Genomic DNA, 24,120 nt, shown 5'->3' on the forward strand with positions numbered 1-24,120 from the left:
TGAGTGTAACATATCAAAGTTTGCAGATGATACTAAGATGGGAGGGAAAGTAATGAGTGAGGAGGACATAAAAAACCTGCAAGGGGACATAGACAGGTTAAATAAGTGGGCAGAGATTTTACAGATGGAATACAATACTAGAAAGTGTGAGGTTATGCACTTTGGCAGGAAAAATCGTAGAGCAAGTTATTATCTTAATGGCCAGAAACTGGAAAGTACTGAAGTACAAAGGGATCTGGGGGTCCTGGTGCACGAAACTCAAAAGGTTAGTATGCAGGTGCAGCAAGTGATTAAGAAGGCCGATGTAATGTTGGCTTTCATTGCTAGGGGGATAGAATATAAAAATAGGGAGGTATTGCTTCAGTTGTACAAGGTACTGGCGAGACCGCACCTGGAATACTGCATACGGTTTTGGTGTCTATACTTAAGAAAAGACATACTTGCTCTCGAGTCAGTACAAATAAGGTTCACTCGTTTAATCCCGGGGATGAGGGGATGGACATATGAGGAGAGGTTGAGTAGATTGGGACTCTACTCATTGGAGTTCAGAAGAATGAGAGGCGATCTTATTGAAACATATAAGATTGTGAAGGGGTTGGATCGGGTGGATGCGGGGAGGATGTTCCCGATGATGGGCGAAACTAGAACTAGGGGGCATAGTCTTAGAATAAGGGGTTGCTCTTTCAAAACTGAGATGAGGAGGAACTACTTCAGTCAGAGTGTGGTAGGTCCATGGAATATGCTGCCCCAAAAAGCTGTAGAAGCTACATCATTACATAAATTTAAAACAGAAATAGACAGTTTCCTAGAAGTAAAGGGAATTAAGGGTTACGGGGAGCAGGCAGGAATTTGGACATGAGTCTAGGTTCGGATCGGTCATGGCCCTGTGGGTAGCGGAGCGGGCCCACGGGCCGTGTAGCCTGATCCTGCTCCTATTTCGTGTGTCTAATTCTGTTAGATTCAGGAGATGGTTCTGTGATTGTAGATTGGCAGTTAGGATCAGATCAGCCATGATCTTATTGAATGGCGGAGCAGGCTCGAGGGGCCGATTGGCCTACTCCTGCTCCTATTTCTTTTGTTCTTATGTTCTTATGTTCACTGAACCGTGCTCTCTAAGAGATACTTTATCCAGAAGTCACTGATCCCAATAAGCATTTATCATTCTGGAGGTTGCACCTAAATCAATCTTATGCAGAGCCGCTGGTGATCTCGGAGACTCATCAGAATGTGCTATGCTACAGACAGAGGCTGTTACACAGGAACATTTTACCAATAAATACTGGACATGTAAGCTGGCAATTCTAATAAACCCTGGAAAGCAAAATATATAGGCTGTTGATCCCAGTAAATCCCGACAAACCCAATAATATAGCTGGTAATCCAAGTGAACCCAGATAAACCCAGATATCTTGGCTGGAGTTTACAGTAAGTTACGATTAATCCATATATTTATATAGGCAGTTGTTCTCAATGAGCCCTCATAATCACAGATATATTGTCTGTCGATTCTAGTAATCTGTCATAAACCCAGAAATATAAGCAGGCGATCCCGAATAAACCTGTTTGGAGCACAGGAGCATAGCAACAGTAGTAGTAGCCATTCAGCCCCTCGAGCCATTCAAGGGGATCACGGCTGATCTATTGCCTAACTCCATTCACCTGGCTTTGCCCCATATCCCTTGATAACTTTGGGTAACTGAAATCTAATAATATCAGATTTTAAATTAACAATTGACCCCACATCAAATGTTTTTTGTGGAAGAGAGCTTTATGAGATATTGTATTGAGTGTTTTGCTGAGGTAACAGAGAGGGTGGGTGAGGGCAGTGCATTTGCTATTGTGTATATGGACAATACAAATCTTTTGATAAAGCTCCATATATTAGGCATGTGAGACAATTTGAAGCCCATGCAATAAAAGGGGAAGTAGCATCATGTATATAAAGGCGGCGAAGGGATAGAAAGCAGCGAGTTGTGGTGAATGGCTGTTATTGCGTAATGTATAGAGGTGAAAATTGGTGTTCCCTCGGGTTAACTACACGGGCCACTGCTGTGCTTGGCATACATTAACGTCATGGACATGGGGGTATAGGCCCAATTTTGAAAATTGCAGAGGATACGAAATATGTAAGAGTGAAGAAGATAGTAAGAGACTTCAATTCGTGGTGATTGAAGGTCAATCATCACAGCCCAGGACATCGCTGCAGGATATCCTCATGGTAGTGCCCTAGGCCCAACCATCTTCAGCTGCTTCATCAATGACCCTCCCTTCAAGATAATGTCAGAAATGCGGATGTTTGATGATAACTGCACAGTGTTCAGCGCAATTCACAACTTCTCAGATAAGAAGAAAGCAGTCCAAGCCCGCATGCAACATGACCTGGATGGCATTCAGGATTGGGCTGATATGTGGCAGGTAACATTCGTGCCACAGAAGTGCCAGGCAATTACTACCTCCAACAACCGAGAGTCTAACCACCGTCCCATGATATTTACCAGTATTACCATCGCCGAATCTCCTACCATCAGCATCCTGGGGGTCACCATTGACCAGAAACTTAACTGTACCAGCCACATAAATACTGTGGCAACAACAGCAGGTCAGAGGGTCGGTATTCTGCGGCGTGTGTCGCACCTCCTGACTCCCCAAAGACTTTCCACCATCTACAAGGGACAAACAAGGAGTGTGATGGAATACTCTCCACTTGCCGGGATGAGAGCAGCACAAACAACACGCAAGAATCTCGACACCATCCAGGACAAAGCAGCTCGTTTATTGGCACCCTATTCACCATCTTAAACATTCACTCCCTCCGCTACCAGTGCATGGTGGCTGCAGTGTGTACCATCTATAAGATGCTTTGCAGCAACCGCTAAGGCTTCTTCGGCAGCACCTCCCAAACCCGCGACCTATTCCACCTAGAAGGACAAGGGCAGCAGGTGCATGGGAACAGCACCACCTCCAAGTTCCCCTACAAGTCACACACCGTCCTGCATCGTCGCTGTGTTAATATCCTGGAACTCCATCCCTAACAGCACAGTGGGACTACCTTCACATCACGGACTGCAGTGGTTGAAGAAGGTGGCTTGCCACCACCTTCCCAAAGGTAATTAGGAATGGAAAATAAATGCTGGTCTTTCCAGCGACGCCCACAGCCCATGAAAGAATTTTTAAAAATGATGACATAGACAGGCTGTTGTAATGGGCGGACACATTTAGATGAAATTCAATGCTGAAAATTGTGAGTTGATATGATTACAAGCTAAATTGAATAATTTTAGAAGGGTTAACGGACAGATATCACTGGGGGAGTTTGTGAACAATTCGTTGAAGATGGCAGAACAGCTTTAGAACGCTGTTAATAAACCATGTGTGATCCTTGTTTATATAAAAAGAAACATGAAGTCCAAACGGCATGAAGTTGTGGATAACCATAATATAATATACTAGTTGGGCTGCAGCTGGAGTATTGAGTCCTATTCTGGGCGCCGCACTTTCAGAAGGACATGAAGGATTTGAAGAGAGCACAGAAGAGATTTACTTCATTGGTTCCAGTAATAAACGATTGCCGTTACGTGGATAGACCAGAGAAGCTGGAGCTGTTCTCCTTAGAGCATAGACGGCTAAGAGGAAATTTGACAGAGGGTTTTAAAATCAAGAAAACGATTAGATACAGTAAATAAACAGAAAAGATGGATGAATACAAAAGACAAAGCTGAAGTGTCTGTAACCATCCTGAGAGAAGCCAGACTTCATTCAATTCGATTAATTCCAAGCGATATTAAGAAACAGCTGAGCTGATTAGTTACAGCAAATGCAATGAGCTCCGACAACACTCCGGCTGCAGCACTCAAAGCGTGTGCTCCAGAACTAGCCACGCCTCGGGGAAGCGGTTGTGTTAAGAGATTGAGTAAACTAGGCCTGTAATCTCTTGAATTCGGAAGAATGAGAGGGGATCTCATGAAGCATGCAAAATTATTACACGGTTTGATCGGTTGGATGCTGGGAGAATGATTCCCTTGGCTGGGGAGTCTAGAACCAGCGGACACAGCCTCAGGATAAATGTTAGGCTCTTCAGGACTGAGAGAAGACATTTCTTCACACAGAAAGTGGTGAATCTTTGGAATTCTCTTCTCCAGAGTGCTGTGGAGGCTCAGTTATTGGGTATATTCAAAACAGAAGTGGGTAGATTTCTGACTGGTAAGGGCATCAAGGGATATGGCGAAAGGGCCGGTGAGTGGAATTGAGGCAGGAGATCAGCCATGATCTCATTGAATCCCCTGCACTGCTTAAAAATCTGTTCCATTACCTTTTTTTTTATAGTTCTGACGAAAGGTTATCGACCTGAAACGTTACCTCTGTTTCTCTCTTCGCAGATGCTTCCTGACCTGCTGAGTATCTCCAGCATTTTCTGTTTCAATTCATATTTCCAGCATCTGCAGTATTTTCTCAGTTCGCATTTCTTTCATTGTGCAAAACAAGGATATCGCTTAATTAATGACGCTTTGAAAGCAACATAAAAGTTTAACAAAATAACTACCGCCCAACGTGGGGCTCGAACCCACGACCCTGAGATTAAGAGTCTCATGCTCTACCGACTGAGCTAGCCGGGCCTGTTGAAGTAACATTGCCTTGTCGCTGATTGCAGTCAGGAACCTTGTGGCTCTGGCCCGGTCACAACAGCATGTCTGAGCCGCGTTTCTGCAAACTGCGAAACAAGTTCTCCAGAAGCCCAAGGCGTATAAGGAACTCAAGCAGCAAAATCCCTTTCATTAACCACAGGGGTTCAGGCAAATTTCTGATCACAAATCGCTTTAGTCCTTGTCAATATCGCTTGTCTATTTCCCGGAGATTCCCGATTCTGTCTGTCTCTCTGGCTCTGTTTATTGTGTCTGTGGCCACCTGCGGGTAGATTTTGAACGAATTACCTGTGTTTGTGTCTGCTTGTTACTTTAAACAAATGAGGGCATCAGGCGCTTCTGTGCATGACACTGAGGAATCAGGAGAAGGCAGGAGGAATGAAACAGTGTTTGTGGAACGAGTATATATACAAACTACGAACATCCGTGGTTATGTTGTGGACCTCATGGTGCAAAGGTAGCGCATCTGAGTCCAGCATCAGAAAGTCTGCGTGTTCAAATCTAATCGATCTCCCAACTGAGCTATTTCAGCGTTGTATGGTGGCAATTCAACCAGCCCCAAAACGCACTGTTTCCTCACCGGGAATCGAGCCCGGGCCGCGGCGGTAAAAGTGCCTGAATCCTAACCACTAGACTACCAGAAAAGCTGCAACAAGTCTCCTGCCAGCAAGCACAGCACAGCAATGCAGTGTTTCCTACCTGCTCCTTTGCAATTCAGATCCTTTCGCACCAGGCAAACTGTTCGGACAAAATGATATTTTTAACATGAGAACACAAAAGACATGTTCGCGAAAGCACGGCACCAAGTGCGGGTAGGCATCCACTTGAAATCGATTTCCTTCAGTGGTTTTCTCTGGATGTTGTCTCTCTCGGTGCCGGCGAACATTTCATTGATGCATTTGTCCTGATCTGAAGCCTTTTGCCCATCTCGCGGGGTCAGAGCTGCTCTGTCTGTCTATTACCTGCCTGTTAACCTTATCGGGAACAGGCCACCTGTTCAACGTTCAACAGCAAACCCAGAATGACAAATAAACAGAAAGATGTGTCTCTCAGCCCCGGTGGCAAAGGTGCAATGGATGATAATCCAAATAAATCCCCCGTGAGTCTGTGTGCATTGGCTTCCTTATAAAGTTTGTATTTGAAATGTGCGGGAAAAGTGTAAAATTATGAAAACATGCTGATGGCCAGTACGGGGATCAAACTCGCGACCTTGTCGTTATTAACACCAGGCTTTCACCAACTGGGCTAACCGGCCACAATGCTCTTGTTGGCCAGGCTCGAACCCAGGCTGCGAGATTGTCTTTCAGCCTCACACTGGGTGACCGAGTTACTGCACAATCATTGAACACACCACATCGGTTAAACATTGTTAACTGTTCGTATATACAACTGGGCAGAGTGTAAATCGAAACTAACAGAAAGACAGCTCTATGGTCTAACAAACCTCATTCTAAAATTTATTATCGCACCACAGCCCCTCCCACAAACACTGCTCCGGTATAAGAGCAGACGGCGGGACCCCGACTGGATTCGCACCTGCAGCGGACGGTTGGAGCCGGATCCAGCATGTCCGATGTGATTTCACTCCCATTCGTTTGGGAAAAGCGGCATCAGGAGCGTAAAATTTCTCCTCATTCACTCCTCCTGTAGTGAAGGAGACAGAAAGTAACTAAAACCTACCGAAACCCGGGACCTTTAGATCTTCAGTCTAACGCTCTCCCAACTGAGCTATTTCGGCTTCACATCAAAAGCAGTATACTGTTGTTCTTTTGGAGGTTTTTCTATCCCCGGGTGGAATTGCCCCTCTCGCTCATTCCTCACTTCGGGCAATGTGACCCGACCAGATCTCGGAGCTCAGGTTGTGTTAATGTAAAGCTGCAGTGTTGATAAAGATACAAAGCTGACACAGCACGGGGGACCTCACTGTGTTGGACACAGCGTGAAATGCAATGACATGTTCAAATAAAGTTACAGAGCACAACACATGTGTAAAATTCCCTGTTCTTTTCTCCACACTGATGGGTTGTGAAGGGAGAGACGGGCCGAAGTCTCACTGAGCCGCACTGATCACGAGCCAAATCATGTTCAATCTTCAGGTATGGTGCTGAGCCCGACACAGAAGTGAAAATGCCCGTGGTTCTTAGTTCCTCACGCAGTGGGCTACTGAGCAATACAGGAAGGGCTAATGAACATCTTAATGCTCAAGTTATCACGGGCCACGGACTCTCTGATTACAGGCTTGCACACGTTTGTATGTTTCAAAATTTGCATTTTTCACACTGGCAATGAATTAATCGATAGCCGTGCCTGTGATAAGCTAAGTTTGTTGGGAGGTGCAGTGGGCAAGAAGATACACGGAAGACTGATGAAAACCGTGATTGCCCTGACACTGTGAGCTGCAGTTAAATGTTGGCAACATTTAAAGTCAGCCAGTCTAAATTTGACAGAAATCAATTCCTGCTGACTTTGAAACAGCACGCATTTTACAGAAATCAAGGATGTATATTTTGTATCGCTGCATGAAGAGTGATGTTGAGCAGCGGTGTGAAAAGTTGAATCAGGGGCGGAGCATTGCTCCGTAAGGGCGCGTTGCATGGTGGCAATTCAAACGGCCCCAAAACGCACTGTTCCCTGACCGGGAATCGAACCCAGGCCGCGGCGGTGAAAGCGCCGAATCCTAACCACTAGACCACCAGGGAAGCTGCTGCCAGCCGCCTGGCAGCAAGCACATCAACGCAGCTTTTCATGCCTGCTCCTTTGCAATTCAGATCCTTTCACGCCAGGCAAACTGTTCGGACAAAATTATATTTTTTACATGAGAACACAACAGACGTGTTCGCGAAAGCTTGGCACCAAGTGAGGGTAGGCATCCACTTGAAATCGATTTCCTCCTGTGTTTTTCTCTGGATGTTGTCTCTCTCGGTGCGGGGCGAACAAATCATTGATGCATTTGTACTTCATTGGTTCCAGTGATGAACGATTGCCATTAAGTGGATAGACCAGAGAAGTTGGAGCTGTTCTCCTTAGAGCATAGACGGCTAAGAGGAAATTTGACAGAGGGTTTTAAAATCAAGAAAACGATTAGATAGAGTAAATAAACAGAAAAGATGGATGAATACAAAAGACAAAGCTGAAGTGTCTGTAACCATCCTGAGAGAAGCCAGACTTCATTCAATTCGATTAATTCCAAGCGATATTAAGAAACAGCTGAGCTGATTAGTTACAGCAAATGCAATGAGCTCCGACAACACTCCGTCTGCAGCACTAAAAGCGTGTGCTCCAGAACTAGCCACGCCTCGGGGAAGCGGTTGTGTTAAGAGATTGAGTAAACTAGGCCTGTAATCTCTTGAATTCGGAAGAATGAGAGGGGATCTCATGAAGCATGCAAAATTATTACACGGTTTGATCGGTTGGATGCTGGGAGAATGATTCCCTTGGCTGGGGAGTCTAGAACCAGCGGACACAGCCTCAGGATAAATGTTAGGCCATTCAGGACTGAGAGAAGACATTTCTTCACACAGAAAGTGGTGAATCTTTGGAATTCTCTTCCCCAGAGTGCTGTGGAGGCTCAGTTATTGGGTATATTCAAAACAGAAGTGGGTAGATTTCTGACTGGTAAGGGCATCAAGGGATATGGCGAAAGGGCCGGTGAGTGGAATTGAGGCAGGAGATCAGCCATGATCTCATTGAATCCCCTGCACTGCTTAAAAATCTGTTCCATTACCTTTTTTTTTATAGTTCTGACGAAAGGTTATCGACCTGAAACGTTACCTCTGTTTCTCTCTTCGCAGATGCTTCCTGACCTGCTGAGTATCTCCAGCATTTTCTGTTTCAATTCATATTTCCAGCATCTGCAGTATTTTCTCAGTTCGCATTTCTTTCATTGTGCAAAACAAGGATATCGCTTAATTAATGACGCTTTGAAAGCAACATAAAAGTTTAACAAAATAACTACCGCCCAACGTGGGGCTCGAACCCACGACCCTGAGATTAAGAGTCTCATGCTCTACCGACTGAGCTAGCCGGGCCTGTTGAAGTAACATTGCCTTGTCGCTGATTGCAGTCAGGAACCTTGTGGCTCTGGCCCGGTCACAACAGCATGTCTGAGCCGCGTTTCTGCAAACTACGAAACAAGTTCTCCAGAAGCCCAAGGCGTATAAGGAACTCAAGCAGCAAAATCCCTTTCATTAACCACAGGGATTCAGGCAAATTTCTGATCACAAATCGCTTTAGTCCTTGTCAATATCGCTTGTCTATTTCCCGGAGATTCCCGATTCTGTCTGTCTCTCTGGCTCTGTTTATTGTGTCTGTGGCCACCTGCGGGTAGATTTTGAACGAATTACCTGTGTTTGTGTCTGCTTGTTACTTTAAACAAATGAGGGCATCAGGCGCTTCTGTGCATGACACTGAGGAATCAGGAGAAGGCAGGAGGAATGAAACAGTGTTTGTGGAACGAGTATATATACAAACTACGAACATCCGTGGTTATGTTGTAGACCTCATGGTGCAAAGGTAGCGCATCTGACTCCAGCATCATGAAAGTCTGCGTGTTCAAATCTAATCGATCTCCCAACTGAGCTATTTCAGCGTTGTATGGTGGCAATTCAAACAGCCCCAAAACGCACTGTTTCCTCACCGGGAATCGAGCCCGGGCCGCGGCGGTAAAAGTGCCTGAATCCTAACCACTAGACTACCAGAAAAGCTGCAGCAAGTCTCCTGCCAGCAAGCACAGCACAGCAATGCAGTGTTTCCTACCTGCTCCTTTGCAATTCAGATCCTTTCGCACCAGGCAAACTGTTCGGACAAAATGATATTTTTAACATGAGAACACAAAAGACGTGTTCGCGAAAGCACGGCACCAAGTGCAGGTAGGCATCCACTTGAAATCGATTTCCTTCAGTGGTTTTCTCTGGATGTTGTCTCTCTCGGTGCCGGCGAACATTTCATTGATGCATTTGTCCTGAACTGAAGCCTTTTGCCCATCTCGCGGGGTCAGAGCTGCTCTGTCTGTCTATTACCTGCCTGTTAACCTTATCGGGAACAGGCCACATGTTCAACGTTCAACAGCAAACCCAGAATGACAAATAAACAGAAAGATGTGTCTCTCAGCCACGGTGGCAAAGGTGCAATGGATGTTAATCCAAATAAATCCCCCGTGAGTCTGTGTGCATTGGCTTCCTTATAAAGTTTGTATTTGAAATGTGCGGGAAAAGTGTAAAATTATGAAAACATGCTGATGGCCAGTACGGGGATCAAACTCGCGACCTTGTCGTTATTAACACCAGGCTTTCCACCAACTGGGCTAACCGGCCACAATGCTCTTGTTGGCCAGGCTCGAACCCAGGCTGCGAGATTGTCTTTCAGCCTCACACTGGGTGACCGAGTTACTGCACAATCATTGAACACACCACATCGGTTAAACATTGTTAACTGTTCGTATATACAACTGGGCAGAGTGTAAATCGAAACTAACAGAAAGACAGCTCTATGGTCTAACAAACCTCATTCTAAAATTTATTATCGCACCACAGCCCCTCCCACAAACACTGCTCCGGTATAAGAGCAGACGGCGGGACCCCGACTGGATTCGCACCTGCAGCGGACGGTTGGAGCCGGATCCAGCATGTCCGATGTGGTTTCACTCCCATTCGTTTGGGAAACGCGGCATCAGGAGCGTAAAATTTCTCCTCATTCACTCCTCTTGTAGTGAAGGAGACAGAAAGTAACTAAAACCTGCCGAAACCCGGGACCTTTAGATCTTCAGTCTAACGCTCTCCCAACTGAGCTATTTCGGCTTCACATCAAAAGCAGTATACTGTTGTTCTTTTGGAGGTTTTTCTATCCCCGGGTGGAATTGCCCCTCTCGCTCATTCCTCACTTCGGGCAATGTGACCCGACCAGATCTCGGAGCTCAGGTTGTGTTAATGTAAAGCTGCAGTGTTGATAAAGATACAATGCTGACACAGCACGGGGGACCTCACTGTGTTGGACACAGCGTGAAATGCAATGACATGTTCAAATAAAGTTACAGAGCACAACACATGTGTAAAATTCCCTGTTCTTTTCTCCACACTGATGGGTTGTGAAGGGAGAGACGGGCCGAAGTCTCACTGAGCCGCACTGATCACGAGCCAAATCAAGTTCAATCTTTAGGTATGGTGCTGAGCCCGACACAGAAGTGAAAATGCCCGTGGTTCTTAGTTCCTCACGCAGTGGGCTACTGAGCAATACAGGAAGGGCTAATGAACATCTTAATGCTCAAGTTATCACGGGCCACGGACTCTCTGATTACAGGCTTGCACACGTTTGTATGTTTCAAAATTTGCATTTTTCACACTGGCAATGAATTAATCGATAGCCGTGCCTGTGATAAGCTAAGTTTGTTGGGAGGTGCAGTGGGCAAGAAGATATACGGAAGACTGATGAAAACCGTGACTGCCCTGACACTGTGAGCTGCAGTTAAATGTTGGCAACATTTAAAGTCAGCCAGTCTAAATTTGACAGAAATCAATTCCTGCTGACTTTGAAACAGCACGCATTTTACAGAAATCAAGGATGTATATTTTGTATCGCTGTATGAAGAGTGATGTTGAGCAGCGGTGTGGAAAGTTGAATCAGGGGCGGAGCATTGCTCCGTCAGGGTGCGTTGCATGGTGGCAATTCAAACAGCCCCAAAATGCACTGTTCCCTGACCGGGAATCGAACCCAGGCCGCGGCGGTGAAAGCACCGAATCCTAACCACTAGACCACCAGGGAAGCTGCTGCCAGCCTCCTGGCAGCAAGCACATCAACGCAGCTTTTCATGCCTGCTCCTTTGCAATTCAGATCCTTTCACGCCAGGCAAACTGTTCGGACAAAATTATATTTTTTACATGAGAACACAACAGACGTGTTCGCGAAAGCTTGGCACCAAGTGAGGGTAGGCATCCACTTGAAATCGATTTCCTCCTGTGTTTTTCTCTGGATGTTGTCTCTCTCGGTGCGGGGCGAACAAATCATTGATGCATTTGTACTTCATTGGTTCCAGTGATGAACGATTGCCGTTACGTGGATAGACCAGAGAAGTTGGAGCTGTTCTCCTTAGAGCATAGACGGCGAAGAGGAAATTTGACAGAGGGTTTTAAAATCAAGAAAACGATTAGATAGAGTAAATAAACAGAAAAGATGGATGAATACAAAAGACAAAGCTGAAGTGTCTGTAACCATCCTGAGAGAAGCCAGACTTCATTCTATTCGATTAATTCCAAGCGATATTAAGAAACAGCTGAGCTGATTAGTTACAGCAAATGCAATGAGCTCCGACAACACTCCGTCTGCAGCACTAAAAGCGTGTGCTCCAGAACTAGCCACGCCTCGGGGAAGCGGTTGTGTTAAGAGATTGAGTAAACTAGGCCTGTAATCTCTTGAATTCGGAAGAATGAGAGGGGATCTCATGAAGCATGCAAAATTATTACACGGTTTGATCGGTTGGATGCTGGGAGAATGATTCCCTTGGCTGGGGAGTCTAGAACCAGCGGACACAGCCTCAGGATAAATGTTAGGCCATTCAGGACTGAGAGAAGACATTTCTTCACACAGAAAGTGGTGAATCTTTGGAATTCTCTTCCCCAGAGTGCTGTGGAGGCTCAGTTATTGGGTATATTCAAAACAGAAGTGGGTAGATTTCTGACTGGTAAGGGCATCAAGGGATATGGCGAAAGGGCCGGTGAGTGGAATTGAGGCAGGAGATCAGCCATGATCTCATTGAATCCCCTGCACTGCTTAAAAATCTGTTCCATTACCTTTTTTTTTATAGTTCTGACGAAAGGTTATCGACCTGAAACGTTACCTCTGTTTCTCTCTTCGCAGATGCTTCCTGACCTGCTGAGTATCTCCAGCATTTTCTGTTTCAATTCATATTTCCAGCATCTGCAGTATTTTCTCAGTTCGCATTTCTTTCATTGTGCAAAACAAGGATATCGCTTAATTAATGACGCTTTGAAAGCAACATAAAAGTTTAACAAAATAACTACCGCCCAACGTGGGGCTCGAACCCACAGACCCTGAGATTAAGAGTCTCATGCTCTACCGACTGAGCTAGCCGGGCCTGTTGAAGTAACATTGCCTTGTCGCTGATTGCAGTCAGGAACCTTGTGGCTCTGGCCCGGTCACAACAGCATGTCTGAGCCGCGTTTCTGCAAACTACGAAACAAGTTCTCCAGAAGCCCAAGGCGTATAAGGAACTCAAGCAGCAAAATCCCTTTCATTAACCACAGGGGTTCAGGCAAATTTCTGATCACAAATCGCTTTAGTCCTTGTCAATATCGCTTGTCTATTTCCCGGAGATTCCCGATTCTGTCTGTCTCTCTGGCTCTGTTTATTGTGTCTGTGGCCACCTGCGGGTAGATTTTGAACGAATTACCTGTGTTTGTGTCTGCTTGTTACTTTAAACAAATGAGGGCATCAGGCGCTTCTGTGCATGACACTGAGGAATCAGGAGAAGGCAGGAGGAATGAAACAGTGTTTGTGGAACGAGTATATATACAAACTACGAACATCCGTGGTTATGTTGTAGACCTCATGGTGCAAAGGTAGCGCATCTGACTCCAGCATCATGAAAGTCTGCGTGTTCAAATCTAATCGATCTCCCAACTGAGCTATTTCAGCGTTGTATGGTGGCAATTCAAACAGCCCCAAAACGCACTGTTTCCTCACCGGGAATCGAGCCCGGGCCGCGGCGGTAAAAGTGCCTGAATCCTAACCACTAGACTACCAGAAAAGCTGCAGCAAGTCTCCTGCCAGCAAGCACAGCACAGCAATGCAGTGTTTCCTACCTGCTCCTTTGCAATTCAGATCCTTTCGCACCAGGCAAACTGTTCGGACAAAATGATATTTTTAACATGAGAACACAAAAGACGTGTTCGCGAAAGCACGGCACCAAGTGCAGGTAGGCATCCACTTGAAATCGATTTCCTTCAGTGGTTTTCTCTGGATGTTGTCTCTCTCGGTGCCGGCGAACATTTCATTGATGCATTTGTCCTGAACTGAAGCCTTTTGCCCATCTCGCGGGGTCAGAGCTGCTCTGTCTGTCTATTACCTGCCTGTTAACCTTATCGGGAACAGGCCACATGTTCAACGTTCAACAGCAAACCCAGAATGACAAATAAACAGAAAGATGTGTCTCTCAGCCACGGTGGCAAAGGTGCAATGGATGTTAATCCAAATAAATCCCCCGTGAGTCTGTGTGCATTGGCTTCCTTATAAAGTTTGTATTTGAAATGTGCGGGAAAAGTGTAAAATTATGAAAACATGCTGATGGCCAGTACGGGGATCAAACTCGCGACCTTGTCGTTATTAACACCAGGCTTTCCACCAACTGGGCTAACCGGCCACAATGCTCTTGTTGGCCAGGCTCGAACCCAGGCTGCGAGATTGTCTTTCAGCCTCACACTGGGTGACCGAGTTACTGCACAATCATTGAACACACCACATCGGTTAAACATTGTTAACTGTTCGTATATACAACTGGGCAGAGTGTAAATCGAAACTAACAGAAAGACAGCTCTATGGTCTAACAAACCTCATTCTAAAATTTATTATCGCACCACAGCCCCTCCCACAAACACTGCTCCGGTATAAGAGCAGACGGCGGGACCCCGACTGGATTCGCACCTGCAGCGGACGGTTGGAGCCGGATCCAGCATGTCCGATGTGGTTTCACTCCCATTCGTTTGGGAAACGCGGCATCAGGAGCGTAAAATTTCTCCTCATTCACTCCTCTTGTAGTGAAGGAGACAGAAAGTAACTAAAACCTACCGAAACCCGGGACCTTTAGATCTTCAGTCTAACGCTCTCCCAACTGAGCTATTTCGGCTTCACATCAAAAGCAGTATACTGTTGTTCTTTTGGAGGTTTTTCTATCCCCGGGTGGAATTGCCCCTCTCGCTCATTCCTCACTTCGGGCAATGTGACCCGACCAGATCTCGGAGCTCAGGTTGTGTTAATGTAAAGCTGCAGTGTTGATAAAGATACAATGCTGACACAGCACGGGGGACCTCACTGTGTTGGACACAGCGTGAAATGCAATGACATGTTCAAATAAAGTTACAGAGCACAACACATGTGTAAAATTCCCTGTTCTTTTCTCCACACTGATGGGTTGTGAAGGGAGAGACGGGCCGAAGTCTCACTGAGCCGCACTGATCACGAGCCAAATCAAGTTCAATCTTTAGGTATGGTGCTGAGCCCGACACAGAAGTGAAAATGCCCGTGGTTCTTAGTTCCTCACGCAGTGGGCTACTGAGCAATACAGGAAGGGCTAATGAACATCTTAATGCTCAAGTTATCACGGGCCACGGACTCTCTGATTACAGGCTTGCACACGTTTGTATGTTTCAAAATTTGCATTTTTCACACTGGCAATGAATTAATCGATAGCCGTGCCTGTGATAAGCTAAGTTTGTTGGGAGGTGCAGTGGGCAAGAAGATATACGGAAGACTGATGAAAACCGTGACTGCCCTGACACTGTGAGCTGCAGTTAAATGTTGGCAACATTTAAAGTCAGCCAGTCTAAATTTGACAGAAATCAATTCCTGCTGACTTTGAAACAGCACGCATTTTACAGAAATCAAGGATGTATATTTTGTATCGCTGTATGAAGAGTGATGTTGAGCAGCGGTGTGGAAAGTTGAATCAGGGGCGGAGCATTGCTCCGTCAGGGTGCGTTGCATGGTGGCAATTCAAACAGCCCCAAAATGCACTGTTCCCTGACCGGGAATCGAACCCAGGCCGCGGCGGTGAAAGCACCGAATCCTAACCACTAGACCACCAGGGAAGCTGCTGCCAGCCTCCTGGCAGCAAGCACATCAACGCAGCTTTTCATGCCTGCTCCTTTGCAATTCAGATCCTTTCGCGCCAGGCAAACTGTTTGACAAAATTATATTTTTTACATGAGAACACAACAGACGTGTTCGCGAAAGCTCGGCACCAAGTGCGGGTAGGCATCCACTTGAAATCGATTTCCTCCTGTGTTTTTCTCTGGATGTTGTCTCTCTCGGTGCGGGGCAAACAAATCATTGATGCATTTGTACTTCATTGGTTCCAGTGATGAACGATTGCCGTTACGTAGATAGACCAGAGAAGTTGGAACTGTTCTCCTTAGAGCATAGACGGCTAAGAGGAAATTTGACAGAGGGTTTTAAAATCAAGAAAACGATTAGATAGAGTAAATAAACAGAAAAGATGGATGAATACAAAAGACAAAGCTGAAGTGTCTGTAACCATCCTGAGAGAAGCCAGACTTCATTCAATTCGATTAATTCCAAGCGATATTAAGAAACAGCTGAGCTGATTAGTTACAGCAAATGCAATGAGCTCCGACAACACTCCGTCTGCAGCACTAAAAGCGTGTGCTCCAGAACTAGCCACGCCTCGGGGAAGCGGTTGTGTTAAGAGATTGAGTAAACTAGGCCTGTAATCTTTTGAATTCGGAAGAATGAGAGGGGATCTCATGAAGCATGCAAAATTATTACACGGTTTGATCGGTTGGATGCTGGGAGAATGATTCCCTTGGCTGGGGAGTCTAGAACCAGCGGACACAGCCTCAGGATAAAGGTTAGGCCATTCAGGACTGAGAGAAGACATTTCTTCACACAGAAAGTGGTGAATCTTTGGAATTCTCTTCGCCAGAGTGCTGTGGAGGCTCAGTTATTGGGTATATTCAAAACAGAAGTGGGTAGATTTCTGACTGGTAAGGGCATCAAGGGATATGGCGATAGGGCCGGTGAGTGGAATTGAGGCAGGAGATCAGCCATGATCTCATTGAATCCCCTGCACTGCTTACAAATCTGTTCCATTACCTTTTTTTTTATAGTTCTGACGAAAGGTTATCGACCTGAAACGTTACCTCTGTTTCTCTCTTCGCAGATGCTGCCTGACCTGCTGAGTATCTCCAGCATTTTCTGTTTCAATTCATATTTCCAGCATCTGCAGTATTTTCTCAGTTCGCATTTCTTTCATTGTGCAAAACAAGGATATCGCTTAATTAATGACGCTTTGAAAGCAACATAAAGTTTAACAAAATAACTACCGCCCAACGTGGGGCTCTCGAACCCACGACCCTGAGATTAAGAGTCTCATGCTCTACCGACTGAGCTAGCCGGGCCTGTTGAAGCAACATTGCCTTGTCGCTGATTACAGTCAGGAACCTTGTGGCACCGGCCCGGTCACAACAGCATGTCTGAGCCGCGTTTCTGCAAACTACGAAACAAGTTCTCCAGAAGCCCAAGGCGTATAAGGAACTCAAGCAGCAAAATCCCTTTCATTAACCACAGGGGTTCAGGCAAATTTCTGATCACAAATCGCTTTAGTCCTTGTCAATATCGCTTGTCTATTTCCCGGAGATTCCCGATTCTGTCTGTCTCTCTGGCTCTGTTTATAGTGTCTGTGGCCACCTGCGGTTAGATTTTGAACGAATTACCTGTGTTTGTGTCTGCTTGTTACTTTAAACAAATGAGGGCATCAGGCGCTTCTGTGCATGACACTGAGGAATCAGGAGAAGGCAGGAGGAATGAAACAGTGTTTGTGGAACGAGTATATATACCAACTACTTACATCCGTGGTTATGTTGTGGACCTCATGGTGCAACGGTAGCGCATCTGACTCCAGATCATGAAAGTCTGCGTGTTCAAATCTAATCGATCTCCCAACTGAGCTATTTCAGCGTTGTATGGTGGCAATTCAAACCGCCCCAAAACGCACTGTTTCCTCACCGGGAATCGAACCCGGGCCGCGGCAGTAAAAGTGCCTGAATCCTAACCACTAGACTACCAGAAAAGCTGCAGCAAGTCCCCTGCCAACAAGCACAGCAATGCAGTGTTTCCTACCTGCTCCTTTGCAATTCAGATCCTTTCGCACCAGGCAAACTGTTCGGATAAAATGATATTTTTAACATGAGAACACAAAAGACGTGTTCGCGAAAGCACGGCACCAAGTGCGGGTCGGCATCCACTTGAAATCGATATCCTTCAGTGGTTTTCTCTGGATGTTGTCTCTCTCGGTGCCGGCGAACATTTCATTGATGCATTTGTCCTGAACTGAAGCCTTTTGCCCAACTCGCGGGGTCAGAGCTGCTCTGTCTGTCTATTACCTGCCTGTTAGCCTTATCGGGAACAGGCCGCCTGTTCAACGTTCAACAGCAAACCCAGAAAGACAAATAAACAGAAAGATGTGTCTCTCAGCCCCGGTGGCAAAGGTGCAATGGATGTTAATCCAAATAAATCCCCCGTGAGTCTGTGTGCATTGGCTTCCTTATAAAGTTTGTATTTGAAATGTGCGGGAAAAGTGTAAAATTATGAAAACATCCTGATGGCCAGTACGGGGATCAAACTCGCGACCTTGTCGTTATTAACACCAGGCTTTCACCAACTGGGCTAACCGGCCACAATGCTCTTGTTGGCCAGGCTCGAACCCAGGCTGCGAGATTGTCTTTCAGCCTCACACTGGGTGACCGAGTTACTGCACAATCATTGAACACACCACATCGGTTAAACATTGTTAACTGTTCGTATATACAACTGGGCAGAGTGTAAATCGAAACTAACAGAAAGACAGCTCTATGGTCTAACAAACCTCATTCTAAAATTTATTATCGCACCACAGCCCCTCCCACAAACACTGCTCCGGTATAAGAGGAGACGGCGGGACCCCGACTGGATTCGCACCTGCAGCGGATGGTTGGAGCCGGATCCAGCATGTCCGATGTGGTTTCACTCCCATTCGTTTGGGAAACGCGGCATCAGGAGCGTAAAATTTCTCCTCATTCACTGCTCTTGTAGTGAAGGAGACAGAAAGTAACTAAAACCTACCGAAACCCGGGACCTTTAGATCTTCAGTCTAACGCTCTCCCAACTGAGCTATTTCGGCTTCACATCAAAAGCAGTATACTGTTGTTCTTTTGGAGGTTTTTCTATCCCCGGGTGGAATTGCCCCTCTCGCTCATTCATCACTTCGGGCAATGTGACCCGACCAGATCTCGGAGCTCAGGTTGTGTTAATGTAAAGCTGCAGTGTTGATAAAGATACAATGCTGACACTGCACGGGGGACCTCACTGTGTTGGACACAGCGTGAAATGCAATGACATGTTCAAATAAAGTTACAGAGCACAACACATGTGTAAAATTCCCTGTTCTTTTCTCCACACTGATGGGTTGTGAAGGGAGAGACGGGCCGAAGTCTCACTGAGCCGCACTGATCACGAGCCAAATCAAGTTCAATATTCAGGTATGGTGCTGAGCCCGACACAGAAGTGAAAATGCCCGTGGTTCTTAGTTCATCACGCAGTGGGCTACTGAGCAATACAGGAAGGGCTAATGAACATCTTAATGCTCAAGTTATCACGGGCCACGGACTCTCTGATGACAGGCTTGTACACGTTTGTAGGTTTCAAAATTTGCATTTTTCACACTGGCAATGAATTAATCGATAGCCGTGCCTGTGATAAGCTAAGTTTGTTGGGAGGTGCAGTGGGCAAGAAGATACACGGAAGACTGATGAAAACCGTGACTGCCCTGACACTGTGAGCTGCAGTTAAATGTTGGCAACATTTAAAGTCAGCCAGTCTAAATTTGACAGAAATCAATTCCTGCTGACTTTGAAACAGCACGCATTTTACAGAAATCAAGGATGTATATTTTGAATCGCTGTATGAAGAGTGATGTTGAGCAGCGGTGTGGAAAGTTGAATCAGGGGCGGAGCATTGCTCCGTAAGGGTGCGTTGCATGGTGGCAATTCAAACAGCCCCAAAACGCACTGTTCCTTGACCGGGAATCGAACCCAGGCTACGGCGGTGAAAGCGCCGAATCCTAACCACTAGACCACCAGGGAAGCTGCTGCCAGCCTCCGGGAAGCTGCTGCCAGCCTCCTGGCAGCAAGCACATCAACGCAGCTTTTCATGCCTGCTCCTTTGCAATTCAGATCCTTTCGCGCCAGGCAAACTGTTCGGACAAAATTATATTTTTTACATGAGAACACAACAGACGTGTTCGCGAAAGCTCGGCACCAAGTGCGGGTCGGCATCCACTTGAAATCGATTTCCTCCTGTGTTTTTCTCTGGATGTTGTCTCTCTCGGTGCGGGGCGAACAAATCATTGATGCATTTGTACTTCATTGGTTCCAGTGATGAACGATTGCCGTTACGTGGATAGACCAGAGAAGTTGGAGCTGTTCTCCTTAGAGCATAGACGGCTAAGAGGAAATTTGACAGAGGGTTTTAAAATCAAGAAAACGATTAGATAGAGTAAATAAACAGAAAAGATGGATGAATACAAAAGACAAAGCTGAAGTATCTGTAACCATCCTGAGAGAAGGCAGACTTCATTCAATTCGATTAATTCCAAGCGATATTAAGAAACAGCTGAGCTGATTAGTTACAGCAAATGCAATGAGCTCCGACAACACTCCGTCTGCAGCACTAAAAGCGTGTGCTCCAGAACTAGCCACGCCTCGGGGAAGCGGTTGTGTTAAGAGATTGAGTAAACTAGGCCTGTAATCTCTTGAATTCGGAAGAATGAGAGGGGATCTCATGAAGCATGCAAAATTATTACACGGTTTGATCGGTTGGATGCTGGGAGAATGATTCCCTTGGCTGGGGAGTCTAGAACCAGCGGACACAGCCTCAGGATAAAGGTTAGGCCATTCAGGACTGAGAGAAGACATTTCTTCACACAGAAAGTGGTGAATCTTTGGAATTCTCTTCCCCAGAGTGCTGTGGAGGCTCAGTTATTGGGTATATTCAAAACAGAAGTGGGTAGATTTCTGACTGGTAAGGGCATCAAGGGATATGGCGATAGGGCCGGTGAGTGGAATTGAGGCAGGAGATCAGCCATGATCTCATTGAATCCCCTGCACTGCTTAAAAATCTGTTCCATTACCTTTTTTTTTATAGTTCTGACGAAAGGTTATCGACCTGAAACGTTACCTCTGTTTCTCTCTTCGCAGATGCTGCCTGACCTGCTGAGTATCTCCAGCATTTTCTGTTTCAATTCATATTTCCAGCATCTGCAGTATTTTCTCAGTTCGCATTTCTTTCATTGTGCAAAACAAGGATATCGCTTAATTAATGACGCTTTGACAGCAACATAAAAGTTTAACAAAATAACTACCGCCCAACGTGGGGCTCGAACCCACGACTCTGAGATTAAGAGTCTCATGCTCTACCGACTGAGCTAGCCGGGCCTGTTGAAACAAAATTGCCTTGTCGCTGATTGCAGTCAGGAACATTGTGGCTCCGGCCCGGTCACAACAGCATGTCTGAGCCGCGTTTCTGCAAACTACGAAACAAGTTCTCCAGAAGCCCAAGGCGTATAAGGAACTCAAGCAGCAAAATCCCTTTCATTAACCACAGGGGTTCAGGCAAATTTCTGATCACAAATCGCTTTAGTCCTTGTCAATATCGCTTGTCTCTTTCCCAGAGATTCCCGATTCTGTCTGTCTCTCTGGCTCTGTTTATTGTGTCTGTGGCCACCTGCGGGTAGATTTTGAACGAATTACCTGTGTTTGTGTCTGCTTGTTACTTTAAACAAATGAGGGCATCAGGCGCTTCTGTGCATGACACTGAGGAATCAGGAGAAGGCAGGAGAAATGAAACAGTGTTTGTGGAACGAGTATATATACAAACTACGAACATCCGTGGTTATGTTGTGGACCTCATGGTGCAACGGTAGCGCATCTGACTCCAGATCAGAAAGTCTGCGTGTTCAAATCTAATCGATCTCCCAACTGAGCTATTTCAGCGTTGTATGGTGGCAATTCAAACAGCCCCAAAACGCACTGTTTCCTCACCGGGAATCGAACCCGGGCCACGGCGGATGAAAGTGCCTGAATCCTAACCACTAGACTACCAGAAAAGCTGCAATAAGTCTCCTGCCAGCAAGCACAGCAACGCAGTGTTTCCTGCTTGCTCCTTTGCAGTTCAGATCCTTTCGCACCAGGCAAACTGTTCGGACAAAATGATATTTTTAACTTGAGAACACAAAAGACGTGTTCGCGAAAGCACGGCACCAAGTGCGGGTAGGCATCCACTTGAAATCGATTTCCTTCAGTGGTTTTCTCTGGATGTTGTCTCTCTCGGTGCCGGCGAACATTTCATTGATGCATTTGTCCTGAACTGAAGCCTTTTGCCCATCTCGCGGGGTCAGAGCTGCTCTGTCTGTCTATTACCTGCCTGTTACCCTTATCGGGAACAGGCCGCCTGTTCAACGTTCAACAGCAAACCCAGAAAGACAAATAAACAGATAGATGTGTCTCTCAGCCCCGGTGGCAAAGGTGCAATGGATGTTAATCCAAATAAATCCCCCGTGAGTCTGTGTGCATTGGCTTCCTTATAAAGTTTGTATTTGAAATGTGCGGGAAAAGTGCAAAATTATGAAAACATCCTGATGGCCAGTACGGGGATCAAACTCGCGACCTTGTCGTTATTAACACCAGGCTTTCACCAACTGGGCTAACCGGCCACAATGCTCTTGTTGGCCAGGCTCGAACCCAGGCTGCGAGATTGTCTTTCAGCCTCACACTGGGTGACCGAGTTACTGCACAATCATTGAACACACCACATCGGTTAAACATTGTTAACTGTTCGTATATACAACTGGGCAGAGTGTAAATCGAAACTAACAGAAAGACAGCTCTATGGTCTAACAAACCTCATTCTAAAATTTATTATCGCACCACAGCCCCTCCCACAAACACTGCTCCGGTATAAGAGCAGACGGCGGGACCCCGACTGGATTCGCACCTGCAGCGGACGGTTGGAGCCGGATCCAGCATCTCCGATGTGGTTTCACTCCCATTCGTTTGGGAAACGCGGCATCAGGAGCGTAAAATTTCTCCTCATTCACTCCTCTTGTAGTGAAGGAGACAGAAAGTAACTAAAACCTACCGAAACCCGGGACCTTTAGATCTTCAGTCTAACGCTCTCCCAACTGAGCTATTTCGGCTTCACATCAAAAGCAGTATACTGTTGTTCTTTTGGAGGTTTTTCTATCCCCGGGTGGAATTGCCCCTCTCGCTCATTCCTCACTTCGGGCAATGTGACCCGACCAGATCTCGGAGCTCAGGTTGTGTTAATGTAAAGCTGCAGTGTTGATAAAGATACAAAGCTGACACAGCACGGGGGACCTCACTGTGTTGGACACAGCGTGAAATGCAATGACATGTTCAAATAAAGTTACAGAGCACAACACATGTGTAAAATTCCCTGTTCTTTTCTCCACACTGATGGGTTGTGAAGGGAGAGACGGGCCGAAGTCTCACTGAGCCGCACTGATCACGAGCCAAATCAAGTTCAATCTTCAGGTATGGTGCTGAGCCCGACACAGAAGTGAAAATGCCCGTGGTTCTTAGTTCCTCACGCAGTGGGCTACTGAGCAATACAGGAAGGGCTAATGAACATCTTAATGCTCAAGTTATCACGGGCCACGGACTCTCTGATTACAGGCTTGCACACGTTTGTATGTTTCAAAATTTGCATTTTTCACACTGGCAATGAATTAATCGATAGCCGTGCCTGTGATAAGCTAAGTTTGTTGGGAGGTGCAGTGGGCAAGAAGATACACGGAAGACTGATGAAAACCGTGACTGCCCTGACACTGTGAGCTGCAGTTAAATGCTGGCAACATTTAAAGTCAGCCAGTCTAAATTTGACAGAAATCAATTCCTGCTGACTTTGAAACAGCACGCATTTTACAGAAATCAAGGATGTATATTTTGTATCGCTGTATGAAGAGTGATGTTGAGCAGCGGTGTGGAAAGTTGAATCAGGGGCGGAGCATTGCTCCGTAAGGGTGCGTTGCATGGTGGCAATTCAAACAGCCCCAAAACGCACTGTTCCCTGACCGGGAATCGAACCCAGGCCGCGGCGGTGAAAGCGCCGAATCCTAACCACTAGACCACCAGGGAAGCTGCTGCCAGCCTCCTGGCAGCAAGCACATCAACGCAGCTTTTCATGCCTGCTCCTTTGCAATTCAGATCCTTTCGCGCCAGGCAAACTGTTCGGACAAAGTTATATTTTTTACATGAGAACACAACAGACGTGTTAGCGAAAGCTCGGCACCAAGTGCGGGTAGGCATCCACTTGAAATCGATTTCCTCCTGTGTTTTTCTCTGGATGTTGTCTCTCTCGGTGCGGGGCGAAAAAATCATTGATGCATTTGTACTTCATTGGTTCCAGTGATGAATGATTGCCGTTACGGGGATAGACCAGAGAAGTTGGAGCTGTTCTCCTTAGAGCATAGACGGCTAAGAGGAAATTTGACAGAGGGTTTTAAAATCAAGAAAACGATTAGATAGGGTAAATAAACAGAAAAGATGGATGAATACAAAAGACAAAGCTGAAGTGTCTGTAACCATCCTGAGAGAAGCCAGACTTCATTCAATTCGATTAATTCCAAGCGATATTAAGAAACAGCTGAGCTGATTAGTTACAGCAAATGCAATGAGCTCCG

General features: G+C 46.1%; 9 non-coding genes across 9 annotated transcripts; all 9 read right to left on the reverse strand.

Annotated features, from left to right (window-relative positions):
- Positions 1-4,540: 4,540 nt before the first annotated feature.
- trnak-cuu (transfer RNA lysine (anticodon CUU)) lies at positions 4,541-4,613 on the reverse strand. The gene has a single exon. It is a non-coding gene; the product is annotated as a tRNA-Lys (tRNA).
- Positions 4,614-7,267: 2,654 nt separating this feature from the next.
- trnae-uuc (transfer RNA glutamic acid (anticodon UUC)) lies at positions 7,268-7,339 on the reverse strand. The gene has a single exon. It is a non-coding gene; the product is annotated as a tRNA-Glu (tRNA).
- A 1,256-nt stretch (positions 7,340-8,595) lies between these two features.
- On the reverse strand, positions 8,596-8,668 carry trnak-cuu (transfer RNA lysine (anticodon CUU)). Its single transcript has one exon. It is a non-coding gene; the product is annotated as a tRNA-Lys (tRNA).
- Positions 8,669-11,324: 2,656 nt separating this feature from the next.
- Positions 11,325-11,396, reverse strand: trnae-uuc (transfer RNA glutamic acid (anticodon UUC)). The gene has a single exon. It is a non-coding gene; the product is annotated as a tRNA-Glu (tRNA).
- A 1,256-nt stretch (positions 11,397-12,652) lies between these two features.
- trnak-cuu (transfer RNA lysine (anticodon CUU)) lies at positions 12,653-12,726 on the reverse strand. The gene has a single exon. It is a non-coding gene; the product is annotated as a tRNA-Lys (tRNA).
- A 2,656-nt stretch (positions 12,727-15,382) lies between these two features.
- Positions 15,383-15,454, reverse strand: trnae-uuc (transfer RNA glutamic acid (anticodon UUC)). Its single transcript has one exon. It is a non-coding gene; the product is annotated as a tRNA-Glu (tRNA).
- Positions 15,455-16,708: 1,254 nt separating this feature from the next.
- Positions 16,709-16,783, reverse strand: trnak-cuu (transfer RNA lysine (anticodon CUU)). Its single transcript has one exon. It is a non-coding gene; the product is annotated as a tRNA-Lys (tRNA).
- A 3,998-nt stretch (positions 16,784-20,781) lies between these two features.
- On the reverse strand, positions 20,782-20,854 carry trnak-cuu (transfer RNA lysine (anticodon CUU)). The gene has a single exon. It is a non-coding gene; the product is annotated as a tRNA-Lys (tRNA).
- A 2,649-nt stretch (positions 20,855-23,503) lies between these two features.
- On the reverse strand, positions 23,504-23,575 carry trnae-uuc (transfer RNA glutamic acid (anticodon UUC)). The gene has a single exon. It is a non-coding gene; the product is annotated as a tRNA-Glu (tRNA).
- Between the last annotated feature and the right edge of the window lie 545 nt (positions 23,576-24,120).

This window comes from Somniosus microcephalus, unplaced genomic scaffold, assembly GCF_052327205.1.
Source record: "Somniosus microcephalus isolate GS21.2 unplaced genomic scaffold, FLI_Smic_1.0 unresolved_chr4, whole genome shotgun sequence".
Classification (NCBI taxonomy): domain Eukaryota; kingdom Metazoa; phylum Chordata; class Chondrichthyes; order Squaliformes; family Somniosidae; genus Somniosus; species Somniosus microcephalus.